Consider the following 14703-nt stretch of genomic DNA (forward strand, 5'->3'; position numbering starts at 1 on the left):
TGGCTTGGGTGACTCAGTTATTTTCCCATTGGTCTGGTTAAAATTGTTGGTCCATAGAACTAATCTGGAAGCATAAGGACCTAACACGCTTTCTCTCCAAAGTGAAAAAACCTCAGTGATTCATGGGAAGTCTCAGCCATTGTCCATCACAACCCTCAGCCTTGTGTACCTGGTGAATGCTCTCCCAGGTTGTTGGAGAATTTTCTGGACAAGAAATGTATTTATTTACCAGGCAACAGAGGTGCATTTAGAAACAGCTAATTGTTGTAATGCTCTTTCATGATTTAAGCTGAAATAGAAATCATTTATTAGTGATAAATAGTATACTATCTACCAACTGATCCTAGCTTTACCATTTCTAGAACCATATGAAATAAGTCAATTTTTTCTTCTAAATCAGTGAATTAGAAGACCTGGGATGCTTGAAATTGAATGAAAAAAAATGCATCTTTATTTTCAATAACATCTGACTCAGCCATAGAATTTATTTGGATTGTAAATGTAGGCAAATAAGCCAGTGGTATATGTGGTACCTATGGCTTTAAGTTCAGTAGAAATCACACACATTTTCATGAAATCTTAGTTGTGGCACATATCTTGAAATAGGTTTTTGTGACCATCACCCTTTGAATTGATGATAGTTGCCCATCATATTGTTAGATGTTATTCAACATGTCAAAAATATCACAATTTTTTTTTAGAAGGAGTCTCACTTTGTTGCCCAGGCTGGAATGCAGTGGCATGATCTTGACTCACTGCAACCTCTGCCTCCCAGGTTCAAGTGATTCTCCCACCTCAGCCTTCTGAGTAGCTGGGATTACAGGCACCTGTCACCACGCCCAGCTAATTTTTGTATTTTTAGTAGAAATGGGGTTTCACCATGTTGGTTGGCCAGGCTGGTCTCGAACTCTTGACCTCAGGTAATCTGCCTACCTCAACCTCCCAAAGTGCTGGGATTACAGGCGTGAGCCACTGCACCTGGCCAGAAAATGTTTATTTTTAAAACATATGATAACTGTATTTAAATGAAGTTGATTTCAATTATACTCCTATGTATTTTATGCTTTCAAAATATTTTTCTGAATACTTAGGAGTAAATTTCACCAAAGAAGTGATCTATACACTAGAAATTATAAAATATCGATTAAAGAAATTGAAGATGACACAAATAAATAGAAGGATATCCTGTGTTCACATATTGGAAGAGCTAATATTGTTAAAATGTCTGTATGGCCCAAAGTGATCTACAAATTCAGTGTAATTCCTGTCAAAATTCCAATGTCACTCTTCACAAAAATTTTTAAAACTCCTACAATTTATATAGAACCACAGAAGATTTCAAATAGTCAAAGCCGTCTTGACCAAAAGGGACAAAGCTGGGGGCATCACACCATGAGATTTCTAAACATATTACAAAGCTATGGTAATCAAAACAGCGTGATACTGGCATAAAAACAGACATGTCAACCAATGAAATAAGATAAAGAATCTAGAAATAAATTCACAAATTTACAGTCAATTGATTTTTTACAAAGGTGCCAAGAAAACAAAATGAGGAAATGACAGTCTCTTCAATAGTATTGGGAAAACTAGAAATTCACATGCAGAAGAATGAAAATGATCCCTTATCTGACCCTTATGTATGAATCAACTCCAAACATGTAAAAGTTTCATGTAAGACATGAAACTATAATACTACTACAAGAAACATAGGGGAAAATCTGCGTTACATTGGTCTGGACAGTGATTTCTTGAGTATGACCCCAAAAGCACAAGCAACAAAAGCAAAAATAGACAAATGGGATTGCAACAAACTAAAAAGCTTCTGTACAGGAAAGGAAACAATTAATAGAGTGAAGAGACAACCCACAGATTGGGAGAAAATATTTGCAAATTATACATCAGATAAGGGGCTAATATCCAAAATACATAAGGAACTCAGACTACTAAATAACAAGAAAACAAATAATCCTATTACAAATTGGGCAAAGGGCTTGAATAGACATTTCTCAAAAGAAGACATACGAATGGTCAACAAGTATATGAAAAACTGCTCAACTTCTCTAATCATCATAGAAATGCACATTCAAACTACAGTGAAATACCATCTAACATCTACTAGATTGGCTATTATCAAAAAGATGAAAGATAAATGTTGGGGAGGATGTGGAGAGAAGGGAATCTTTGTGCACTGTTTAGGGACATTGTAAATTAGTATAGCCATTCTGGAAAACTGTAAGGAAATTCCTCAGAAAACTAAAAATAGAACTACCTTATGATCCAGCAATTCCACTTCTGGTATATACCCAAGGGAATTGATACCAGTGTGTCAAAGAGATCTCTGCACTCCCATGTTCACTGCAGCATTATTTACAATAGCCAAGATATGGGAATAACCTACGTGCTCATCAATGGATAAGTGGATTTTTAAAATGTAGTATATAAACACAACAGAATACGATTCAGCCTAAAAACAAACAAACAAACAAAAAAACAGGAAATTCTGTCATTTGTGGCAACATGGATGAGCCTAGAGGATATTATGTTAAGTGAAATAAGCCAGGTATGGGAAGACAAATACTGTATGATCTCACTTATGTGAATCTATAAAAGATAAAACTCGTAAAGAGTAGAACAATGGTTACCAGAGACTAGGGTGGAATGGGGTGGATGGGGAAAGGGAAGATGTTGGTCGATAGGTACAAAGTTTCAGTTAGACAGGAGGAATAAGTTCTATTGCACAGTGGGGTGACTATACTTAATAATAATGTGTTGCATATTTCAAATAGCTAAAAGAGAAGCTTTCAAATGTTCTTACCACAAATAAATGGTAAATATTTGAGATGATGGATATGCTAAGTATCCTGATTTGATTATTCTGCAATGTATACATGTATCAAGACATCACATTGTACCCCGTAAATATACAATTGTTATGTATCAATTAAAAATAAAATAAAATTTTAAAGCTATGTTTTTCCGATAGGCTTTTCAAGAATGATCTTGGAGCAATTGACATTCATAGCTAAAAAAAAAAATTGAACCTTGCCATAAACCTCATACCTTATACAAAATTAATTCAAACTGGATGGCAGACTTAAATGTAAAACATAAAACTATAAAGTATTTGGGGAAAAAAAACTATTCAGAACCTTGGGCTAGGTGAAGAGTTCTCAGAATTGATCCCCAAAGTGTAGTCTATACAAGGAAAATTGATAAACTGGGTCTCATCAAAATTAAAAATCTTTGCTCTGTGAAAGGTCAACAGGATGAAAAGGCAATCAGACTGGGTGAAAACTTTTATGAATTTCTCATCTGACAAAAGACTTGCATCTAGGCTACATAAAGAAGTCTCAAAACTCAACAATTAAAAAAAAATAAAAATGAACAAAATCCATGAGGAACAGTTTCACTGAAAAATAAATACAGATGGCAAATAAGAACCTGAAAAGATCAACATCATTAGCCACCAAGGAAATGCAAATTAAAATTACGATGAGATTTCACTATGCACCTATCAAAATGCCAAAAAAAAAAAAAATGATAATACTAACTGTTGGTGAGGATGAGGGGAAACCAGATTACTCATACATTGTTGATAGGAAGAAAATGTGTCAGTCACTCTGGAACACAATTCAGCAGTTTCTTCTAAAATTCAACATGCACTTACTATACTTAGCAATTACCCTTTTAGGTATTTATCTTGCAGGAATGAGAAACTGTGTTCACACAAAAACAAAGCATGGATGTTCATAGCAGCTTTATTTGCAATAGTTACAAGTTAGAAACAACCCAGGTTTCCATCAAGAGGCATATGATTAAACAACCTGCCGTTCATCCATACTGTGAGATGCTATTCAGCAGTTAACAGGAGTGAATGATCGATACATACCACGACCTGGATGAACCTAAAAGGAATTATGCTGAGTGGAAAAAAAAAAAAAAGCTATTTTAAAAGTGTCATATAATGTATGATACGATTTATATAATACTTTAAAAACATTACAGAAATGAAAAATAGATTCGTGGTTTCCAAAGGTTAGGGATTTAGGGGATATGTGCTATAATGGGGTAACACAAGGAAGCTTGAACTGAAGGAATGGTTCTGTATCTTGGCTGTAGTAGTCATGACACAAAGCCATGTATTTAATTAAATTGCACAGAATTATGCACAGACATAATCACATGAGTACATGTATAACTACTGAAATCTGTATAAGCTTTGTGAATTGTGCCAATGTCAATATCCTGGTTTGCATACATAGATGTTAGCAATGGGGGAAGAGCCAGTAAAGGGTACACTGACCTCCCTGTATATATTTTTGCAACTTACTATGAACCTAGTATTATTTCAAAGTAAAGAGCTTTTTAGGCCAGGTGCGGTGGATCAGGCCTATAATCCCAGCACTTTGGGAGACCAAGGCAGGGAGATCACTTGAGGAAAGGAGTTCGATACAAGCCTGGCCAATGTGGGGAAACCCAGTCTCTACTGAAAATACAAAAGTTAGCCTGGTGTGGTGGCACACGCCTGCTATCCCAGCTACTCTAGGTAGGCTGAGGCATAAGAATTGCTTAAACCTGGGAGACGGAGGTTGCAGCGAGCTGAGATCGTGCCACTGCACTCCAGCCTGGGTGACAGAGTGAGACTATCTCCAAGAAAAACAAAACAAAGCAGTTAAGAGCTTTCTAAAAAGTCAAAAAACCCAAACATGATTCTCATTATGGATGTTGCCAGACTACCAACGTGTCCTAAGTGATAGAAAAATAAAGGTTAAACACTATTGTTAAAAGTCCCTATTATAAATGAACTCTTATAAATCATGAACTACTTGGTTGGTAGATATCAAGAAGTTAAATAACTGCTTTTGTTCAAAGAAAAATAGTCCTCTTGCTAACCACATACAAACAAGCAGATGCAAGCTCATTTATTGGGTCCTGACTTGCCCACTGGGGTTCAAACCAGTGAAGACCAAAGACAGCTTGCCTCCTTCCTCTCTTCTTCTCTGTCTCCTTCCTCCCTTCCTTCCTTTCTTTAAGGAAAAATCTCCCAGTTTATTAAGCAGGTTTGTGTATAATTTCTAGGTTAGACTAGCTCCAGAGCAGTCTAATTCAAGTGTTCTCGTTGATAAGAGTCAGTAAACTCTAAGCAGAAACTGCTTCTGCTTGAAGTACACCATGCACATTGTTCCTCACAACAAAGCAGATTTATTCTAAGATTTTTAAACCGTCAATGAAAAGCATTTCTTACAAAAACTTAAAAAAAAAAAAACCACCTCAGTATTAGTTTCTAGCGAAGTAGATAACTGATGTCAAGGTTCAGCATTTGGTGGCTAAAACAGACTCCTAAATACAAGAAATCAATTTTAAAACTCTCCTTTTTGCAACAAAAATATGAGATCCAAAGAATATTACCTGTAGCCAGGTGCGGTGCCTCACGCCTGTAATCCTAGCACTTTGGGAGGCTGAGATGGGTGGATCACTTGAAGTCAGGAGTTCCAGACCAGCCCAGCCAAGGTGGTGAAACCCCCTCCACTAAAAATACAAAAACCAGCAAACTATCACAAGAACAGAAAACCAAATACCGCATGTTCTCACTCATAGGTGGGAATTGAACAATGAGATCACTTGGACACAGGAAGGGGAGCATCACACACCAGGTCCTATTGTGGGGAGTGGGTAGGGGGAAGGGATAGCATTAGGAGATATACCTAATGTAAATGACGAGTTAATGGGTGCAGCACACCAACATGGCACATGTATGCATATGTAGCAAACCTGCACATTGTGCACATGTACCCTGGAACATAAAGTATAATAATTTTAAAAAAAATACAAAAACCAGCCAGGCATGGTGGTGCATGCCTGAAATCCCAACTTCTCGGGAGGCTGAGGCAGGAAAGTTGCTTGAACCTGGGAGGCGGAGGTTTCAGTGAGCTGAGATCGCACCACGGCACTCCAGCCTGGGCAACAGAGCGAGACTCCGTCTCCAAAACAGAAACAAAAACCAGCAACAGAGGAAAAACAAAGAGTATTACCTGGACAACAATGTCATGGTCTTCAGTCTTTTGACCACTGGCAGGATATGGCATTGTCCGTTTTTGCAGAATATGAGAGAGAGGAAGCAGGCAGATTTCGCTTGATCCCTTAGTATCCATTGTTCCCTTTTTCTCCATAAAATTATTTTCCATGATGTAACTTTTGATGTCTAAAATATTGTTTCCAGAATAGAAAATGTGCTTGAAATCTCACTACAGATGGGCCTAGAGGGAAATAAGAAAATTCTGTTAGACTTGTCTTACATTAAAGAGCATTTACACAATAAACCCCATAGCAGTAGATCAAAAACTTGACAAATGGCTGTGCATTTGCCTCAGTTTCCTCACCTGGAAAGTGAAGGGGCGGTCTGGATGAGCTCTAAAGTTATTCCCGTTGCTTAATTTCTCAGGATTCTGAATTCTGTGATAATTCAGAGCCCCACATCCTGAAGCCTTAAATCTTGAGTCTCTCAAAGTTTTTAGTTAAGAAGACAGTGATGGTGAATGTTTACTGTCCATGGATTACACGCCAGACACTCTTTTAAGTACTTCATATGTCTTAATTTATTTAATCCCAAAGCAGTTCATCGAAGAAGGTGCTCTTGTTTTCAATATCCTCAATTTAAAAATGAGACTACTGTGACTCAGAAGGTCAACAAACTCACCTAATAGATACTGCTAATAAGTGGTAGAGATGGAACTCAAACCATCTACCTGTAGAACTCAAGTTCTTAACCACTAAACCCTATTTGCTTGTGAAGTTAGGGGCTTTGTCCAGAAATGTTGTGATAAAGGTTGCTTTATCACAACATTTCTGGGCAAAGCCCCTAACTTCAAGTAGCTATAGACATAAATTGCCACACATCGCGAGACACGATGCAGACCTCAACCAAGCAATTTGGTCCACAATTCAGATCAGCCACAGCACTAACTTGTCCTGACTATATTTTCGGACTTTCAGCCATTTCATTTTTCTATATCAGGCATAAATTCCCTTAGGCATTTGAATCATTTCCTTCATACAAATTCAGAAATCTTGCCTATATATGAATTCTTTAGTTCAGGGATTGGCAAACGTTTTCTGTAAAGAGACAGATAGGAAATATTTCAAGCGTTGCAGGCAGTAAAGGCTGTCACAGCTACTCAACTCTGCTGTTGTGGCTCAGAACCGGGCTGTAGTTTGCCAACTCCTCCTTTAGAGAACTTGGCATTCTCTGTAATGGTTTCTTTGGATAAGCCAAAGGTGTAATAGTTGAAGATAAATTTCCCTGTTCTATACGATGAATTTTTTTTTAACAATTCTGGATTTTAGAGCCTACCCTAAGCAGATGATCCCTTAATTTTTTGAAGAAGTTCCCATTTATATCAAAAGTAATTTTTTAATTTTGAGAAAAAAATTCACAAGTGCAGTTATGTGTCTCATATAATCAAAACGAGGCAAAGTGCAATCTAATTTTGAAGACATTGCTTTAAAAATTATTTTTTTAATTTCCTCTGGTTGTTACAGTATACTAGTAAATATTCCAGTTTTTTTCTTCTGCTTCTGAAAGAAATACGCCCTTTTTTCCCTTAAGGAAGGCTCATATACAAGGGTTTTGATTTACTTAAGAGTAACGCTCAAGGTCATATTTAAGTACTATTAGTATTGCATTATGTTGGTACTAAAGTGCTTAATGGACGCTCAGCATTATTTTTTGTATCCTGATTTAGCACTAATGTTGGATTATTGCTGATCTATGCAGCTTTACGATTAATTGTCCAAATTAGGTCAAGGCAAGCCTCTGTGTGAAAAAAACGTTCATAACTCTGTATGTTACCAGAGTGCCGAGGGCACGTTCACAATCACCGTCTCCTATAAAGGAACAGCCTATCACCTGAGGCTTTTGTTCAGACTAGGGCAGACAGAACCCGGGCTGGAGGCGAGGGGTCAATCTAGACAAAGAGTTAAATATTTGGTATGCTGCATAGCATTAAAGACAACGTCTGCATGCAGCTGTATTCAGTTTTTTAGTTGGATTCTGGCACACAGTGACAAAGGCATTCGTCTGAAGATAAGAGTGACATACTTTTGGTAACCTAAGATGTGTTGTGATGAACATGAGAGAAAGCAAATAGTATGATTTAAGAGCAGTCTGATCTTTTTGGCTTCTTTACAATGTATGCTTTAATAAATTTGTTTAAACTTGACTTGCATTCCTTTATATAAAAATTCATAGTGACTAACAGTGTCATGAATGCTGCTTAAATGAATCTGGAATCTAGAGAAAACACATGGATACAAACCTAGCAAGTGTTACGGTCTTTGGCTTTGCAAAGACAACGTGAAATAGAAAGTGCTTATTGAGTTAATTAAATGATGACATACCAAGACAATTTACTATGGACATATTTAACCTAGTTTTTAAAAAAATAAATAAATAAAAAATAAAACTATGATAAAGTTAGAAAATCTAGGACTTGCTAGAGATGAAAATTAACTGGTTTTGAAATTAACCGGTAGAGGGCTATATCTGAAATTAAACTTATATTACTTTCACTAGAGGAAATACCATGCAAGAGCTTTTCTAAACGAATCCTTTACTTGTAGGAAGTTAATATTTCATAATGCCATGAGAAACACAACAGTAATACATTTTCAGCAAGTAGGCAGGTTTCGCCTTAAAACAAATAAAAATAACTTGTCAGTTATACAATCCTAAATTTTGTGTTGTTTTGATTTTGATTACAATAGTCCCCTATTATCCTTGGTTTTGCTTTCCTAGGATTCAGTTACCCAAAGTCAACAATGGTCTGAACATGTAAAATGAAAAATTCCAGAAATAAACAATAAGTTTCCAACATTCAGATCTCATGCCATCCCGCCCTGTCCTGCCCAAGATAGGAATCCAGGAATCATTCCTTTGTCCAGTACCTCAGTCCTGTTTGTGCTACTGCCCATTTAGTCACTTAGTAGCGGACTCGGTGATTTCAGATCAACTGTGGCAGTATCGCTGTGCTTGTGTTCAAACCACCCTTCTTTTACTTAATGGGCCCCAAAGTGCAAGAGTAGTGATGCTGGCATATGGTTATAATTGTCTCTTTTTTTTCGGAGACAGAGTCTCTCCCTGTTGCCCAGTCTTGAGTGCAGTGGTGTGATCTTGGCTCACTGAAACCTCCGCCTCCCAGGTTCAAGGGATTCTCCTGCTTCAGCCTCCCAAGTAGCTGGGATTACAGGCACCCATCATGCCAGGCTAATTTTTGTATTTTTAGTAGAGACGGGGTTTCGCCGTATTGGCCAGGCTGGTCTCAAACTCCTGACCCCAAGTGATCGACCTGCCTCAGCCTCCCAAAGTACTGGGATTACAGGTGTGAGCCACTGCGCCCAGCCAATTGTTCTATTTTTTATAATGACTTGCTGTTAATTTTTTACTGTGCCTAATCTATAAATTAAGCTTTATTATAGGTATGTATAGATAAGAAGAAAACATAGTCTATATGGGGGTTGGTACTATCCTTAGTTTCAGGCATCCACTGGCAATCTTAGAACATAACCCCCTTAAATAAGGGGAGACTACTGTATTATAAGGTTATACCGAATTCTGAATCTTAAACTATTTCACAAAATCAATTTTGAAAGGTAAGTATTAGTTAGAAAGCAAAACTTCAAGGTGAAGGCTTGTGAATGGAATCTGAGTGTATATCACAGAGAATGAGAAACGATCATATTCTGCCTCCTTAGCTCAACTTGTACCACCTCTTAATTTTTTTATGACCAAGCTCCAGGTAATTATTTCCCATCTGTTCTTGATTTAGTGCTCCTGAAAATCAAGGAATACTTTTGACTTAGACTTTTAAAAAAAATTTTGAGAATATATTTACTATCCAGAGAGTACTGATAGATAATTAAATAAGATCAACTGTCCCCTCCAGCCAGCCTTAAATCTGGGAGCAGATGGCCATCCCACAGGCCACATTAGTTTGGGTATTCTAATAAACTGTATAATGAAAAAGAATATCCAGAATTTTTTGTCCCCCAAATTTAATTTAAATTGTATTAGGAAATAAAATATTGCATGCCAATACACAGGTGCTTTTCTACCTCATGATGTAGTTTTACTTATATACGTTATACTCTTCAGGACAAAAACCAACACAATTGCTTACAGTCCAAAATACAATTACTAGTCAAATATATTTTTCAGTATCATAAAAGTCCTAAAATAGATCTATGAGTACTGTACTTTTATACTTACTAGCATTTGTTTTGCAAGGCCCTAAAATTTATAGAAAATGTAAATCACTTTTACAGTTCATAACTATTCTTTTTTTTTTTTTTTTTTTTTTTTTGAGACGGAGTCTCGCTGTGTCTCCCAGGCTGGAGTGCAGTGGCGTGATCTCGGCTCATTGCAAGCTCCGCCTCCCAGGTTCACGCCATTCTCCCGCCTCAGCCTCCCAAGTAGCTGAGACTACAGGCGCCTGCCACCACGCCCGGCTAGTTTTTTGTATTTTTAGTAGAGACGGGGTTTCACCATGTTAGCCAGGATAGTCTCGATCTCCTGACCTCGTGATCCACCCGCCTCGGCCTCCCAAAGTGCTGGGATTACAGGCTTGAGCCACCGCGCCCGGCCGACTATTCTTAACATTACTTGATATACAAGTATTTATCTGGCATATAGAATGTTTCCATAAATACAGCTGTATTTATATAAATACCCTATCCATATATACCACATATGGATACCTCAACTTATGGTCCATATGGATCTTTATATTTAAACTCAGTAAAATAAATAATGTCAACAAGCTTTTAAAGTGCAACCAATTAATAATATTGGTATATTTTTATTCAGACATACTTGAAGACCTGAGAATAATTACATGGTATTTCCTGAGTGTTTACACATTGTGTTATGAACATGTGTTTAATTTTTTCAATAAACTCTTGGTACCCATATTTCTAATAATAAAATTTTCTATCTTAAAGAAGGTGATTAGCTGGGAGTGTTACCATTAAGACTGAATTGATTAAATGCAAATTAATGCAAGATGCAAGTAATAGTGCTTTAAAATAAGTACAGACCTGCATTTTAATTGAAAAATACTCACAAAGAACTGCCTTCATATTCCATGCTAAATCTCCCAGTGATTTTATCAGTATGCTACATAACAGAAGAGCAATAGCCATGATGAGCAATGAAGATAACCAATTTCTTAAATTAACAAATACTAAGGAGATAGCAAAGAACTACACTTTTCCTCCTGAACCAACACATTGCTCTTTTCTGTTGCCTCTAGGCCACGCCTCCCATCCATTCATTTGACTTAAATTACAGCCAACTTAACTAATTTGTTAAGAATGTTTTAAAGCATAAGCGCCATATACAATTTTTACATTTGTTTCTCATAGGCCCTTACAACATTTGATTTGTCATCTCTTCTACATTAGAAGAGATGACTCACTTCCAGTTCACTGGTCAAGAATGGGTAAGACAGAAAACAAACCTATATTCCAAAGTTTAATTCAAGGTTTGTTAGATTGTACAGATTCTGATGTCTCCTTCAGTTTCCTTCTAAAGAATGGAAAAGTTTGAAGCAATGCTCTCTGACGGGTCAAATCTGCCTAAGCCAAGGAGATATATAGATGCCCTGGTGCCACAGATTTCTCTCATGGCCTCTTTCCCCTAAGTCTCAGTAATTGGATTGTCACTTGGGTCCCTGACACAGGAACTCTAAGAAAAGATGGCTTCTCAAGGAAGGGAAGAGAAAGCCCTGTGAACAATTAGGGTGATAACACTTCCCATGTGAGTTGCTTTGGGATCCTTTGAAACTCAAATTCCAGAATGTGAGCCTGTGAACTGTAGCAGGAAGCTAAATTAATATCAAGCATGAGCTAACTTAGGGTTAATTCTCAACCACTACCAATGAGTAGACCTGTTAGGTTATATTCCTGATCAGATCAAGCAGAAAAGGGTAACGAATTATACTTTCAAAGGCGTGTCAAAGTAATAGAAGTAGCAAAGATCCAAAATGTATCAATTGTGCCCAAATAATACTTCCTTTTTCTTTAGGTAAATTACCTTTTGAAAAGCATGAGAATTTTTTTTAAGTATCAATTAATGTTTCCTTCCAAAAGTTTCATTCATTAATTTCCTGCAAAAGAAAAACTTTGCTCTGTTGGATATGTTTCTTAATGACTCTGACCTTTTAGTTAACACTGCATATGGATAAAATGCTTTATCATGGTTAATGAATTTTTTCGTGTTAACAATCCCTTTATGTTGAATAAATAATATTATTCATTATCATTAATAGTCCTTACTGTTAGAAACAAACAGTACAAGTAATATCAAAACTATTCTAAATGTTCTTAAGTTACATTCTATTATTGCTTTTTTTAAAAAGTCAATTCCTGTTTCTATTGAATAGGTTGATTGCTTAAAAATACTTGTTAAGAAACTATTATGCCCATTCAGTATGATATGACAAACCCACAGCCAATATCATACTGAATGGGCAAAAACTGGAAAAATTCCCTTTGAAAACTGGCACAAGACAGGGATGCCCTCTCTCACCACTCCTATTCAACATAGTGTTGGAAGTTCTGGCTAGGGCAATCAGGCAAGAGAAAGAAATCAAGGGTATTCAGTTAGGAAAAGAAGAAGTCAAATTGTCCCTCTTTGCAGATGACATGATTGTATATTTAGAAAATCCCATTGTCTCAGCCCAAAATCTCCTTAAGCTGATAAGCAACTTCAGCAAAGTCTCAGGATACAAAATTAATGTGCAAAAATCACAAGCATTCGTATACACCAGTAACAGACAAACAGAGAGCCAAATCATGAATGAACTTCCATTCACAATTGCTTCAAAGAGAATAAAATACCTAGGAATCCAACTTACAAGGGATGTAAAGGACCTCTTCAAGGAGAACTACAAACCACTGCTCAGTGAAATAAAAGAGGACACAAACAAATGGAAGAACATACCATGCTCATGGATAGGAAGAATCAATATCGTGAAAATGGCCACACTGCCCAAGGTTATTTATAGATTCAATGCCATCCCCATCAAGCTACCAACGAGTTTCTTCACAGAATTGGAAAAAACTGCTTTAAAGTTCATATGGAACCAAAAAAGAGCCCGCATCTCCAAGACAATCCTAAGTCAAAAGAACAAAGCTGGAGGCATCACGCTACCTGACTTCAAACTATACTACTACAAGGCTACAGTAACCAAAACAGCATGGTACTGGTACCAAAACAGAGATATAGACCAATGGAACAGAACAGAGTCCTCAGAAATAATACCACACATCTACAGCCATCTGATTTTTGACAAACCTGAGAGAAACAAGAAATGGGGAAAGGATTCCCTATTTAATAAATGGTGCTGGGATAATTGGCTAGCCATAAGTAGAAAGCTGAAACTGGATCCTTTCCTTACTCCTTATACGAAAATTAATTCAAGATGGATTAGAGACTTAAATGTTAGACCTAATACCATAAAAACCCTAGAGGAAATCCTAGGTAGTACCATTCAGGACATAGGCATGGGCAAAGACTTCATGTCTAAAACACCAAAAGCAACAGCAACAAAAGCCAAAATTGACAAATGGGATCTCATTAAACTAAAGAGCTTCTGCACAGCAAAAGAAACTACCATCAGAGTGAACAAGCAACCTACAGAATGGGAGAAAATTTTTGCAATCTACTCATCTGACAAAGGGCTAATATCCAGAACCTACAAAGAACTCAAACAAATTTACAAGAAAAAAACAAACAACCCCATCAAAAAGTGCGCAAAGGATATGAACAGACATTTCTCAAAAGAAAACATTCATACAGCCAACAGACACATGAAAAAATGCTCATCATCACTGGCCATCAGAGAAATGCAAATCAAAACCACAATGAGATACCATCTCACACCAGTTAGAATGGCGATCATTAAAAAGTCAGGAAACAACAGGTGCTGGAGAGGATGTGGAGAAATAGGAACACTTTTGCACTGTTGGTGGGATTGTAAACTAGTTCAACCATTATGGAAAACAGTATGGCGATTCCTCAAGGATCTAGGACTAGATGTACCATATGACCCAGCCATCCCATTACTGGGGATATACCCAAAGGATTATAAATCATGCTGCTATAAAGACACATGCACACGTATGTTTATTGTGGGACTATTCACAATAGCAAAGGCTTGGAATCAACCCAAATGTCCATCAGTGACAGACTGGATTAAGAAAATGTGGCACATATACACCATGGAATACTATGCAGCCATAAAAAAGGATGAGTTTGTGTCCTTTGTAGGGACATGGATGAAGCTGGAAACCATCATTCTTAGCAAACTATCAGAAGAACAGAAAACCAAACACCGAATGTTCTCACTCATAGGTGGGAACTGAACAATGAGATCACTTGGACTCGGGAAGGGGAACATCACACACTGGGGCCTATCATGGGGAGGGGTAGCGGGGAGGGATTGCATTGGGAGTTATACCTGATGTAAATGACGAGTTGATGGGTGCTGATAAGTTGATGGGTGCAGCACAGCAACATGGCACAAGTATACATATGTAACAAATCTGCACATTATGCACATGTACCCTAGAACTTAAAGTATAATAATAATAATTTAAAAAAAATAAAAATAAAATAAATTAAAAAAAGAAACTATTATGCAC

General features: G+C 37.0%; 1 protein-coding gene and 1 long non-coding RNA gene across 2 annotated transcripts in view; one reads left to right on the top strand and one right to left on the bottom strand.

Annotated features, from left to right (window-relative positions):
• LOC105488991 (sterile alpha motif domain containing 5) overlaps positions 1–14703 on the top strand; it is a 486349-nt gene that overhangs the window by 359802 nt on the left and 111844 nt on the right. The gene's annotated exons all lie outside the window — the stretch shown is intronic.
• LOC139363323 (uncharacterized) lies at positions 3746–6167 on the bottom strand. The gene is made up of 3 exons (XR_011623434.1): positions 6036–6167; positions 5413–5532; positions 3746–3923 (listed from the first exon to the last, which is right to left on the bottom strand). It is a non-coding gene; the product is annotated as an uncharacterized lncRNA (long non-coding RNA).

This window comes from Macaca nemestrina, chromosome 5 (assembly GCF_043159975.1).
Source record: "Macaca nemestrina isolate mMacNem1 chromosome 5, mMacNem.hap1, whole genome shotgun sequence".
Taxonomy (NCBI): domain Eukaryota; kingdom Metazoa; phylum Chordata; class Mammalia; order Primates; family Cercopithecidae; genus Macaca; species Macaca nemestrina.